This window comes from Pygoscelis adeliae, unplaced genomic scaffold (genome assembly GCF_000699105.1).
Source record: "Pygoscelis adeliae isolate BGI_AS28 unplaced genomic scaffold, ASM69910v1 Scaffold207, whole genome shotgun sequence".
NCBI lineage: Eukaryota > Metazoa > Chordata > Aves > Sphenisciformes > Spheniscidae > Pygoscelis > Pygoscelis adeliae.
Window position 1 is genome coordinate 2,010,513 of NW_008825160.1, and position 779 is coordinate 2,011,291.

The following is a 779-nucleotide window of genomic DNA, read 5'->3' on the forward strand; positions in this document are numbered from 1 at the left end:
AGCAGCCCTTCTTTTTCTCCCTCTATCAAGAACAGCTGCCCCTCTGCTCTGCTGCACCCTTCACATGCAGTGATCGTACTGAGGGGATGCCACAGGTCATAACAATACTCTAAAAGCTTTTCTTTGAGACTGGATCTCTTGGGTGAGCCTCTTTGTCACCCCACAGCATGAAAGTGCTGAGACCCTGCCTACCTCCTTCTCTGACCACGGTTAGGCTGTGGTGCTACACAACCTTCATGACATGCAGCAATCCCAAAGGAAGATATCATTCTTCTTCTAGAACTGGAGCTACACCAGATTTGAACCTAGTCTGGACATGAAATCAGAGCAGAGGAAGCTGCCTCGCAAATCCAGCTGTTTCAGACAGGGTTCCATTGATGGCCAGAGGAAGGTCTCAGAGTCGTCTCCTACATAAGGTCTCACACCACAATCCTGCCTGTGGAACTAGGGTCTTGTCTCTATGGCTTTCAAATAACACATTACCCATAAGACTTCTTGAATCCACACAGTATGGTTTAAGGACTCATTTCCTCCTGAAGGACAGCAAGTTGTGATGCTACTGTACAGCATGGTCACTTGTTTACTCTTGTTGACCATTTCCTGCAAAGGTTAGAGACCACTGAGTTGGAGGATGCAGCTTGGTTCTGCTCTGGGCTCTCCAGAAAACAATCCCAAGACTCTAAAACATGCAACCTTATGGTCAAGAGATGGGGCCCTGGACAAGAAAAGTTTGGATGCAAAAAAGCCTAAGATGAAGAAACTTTCTTAACTTCTTTTAA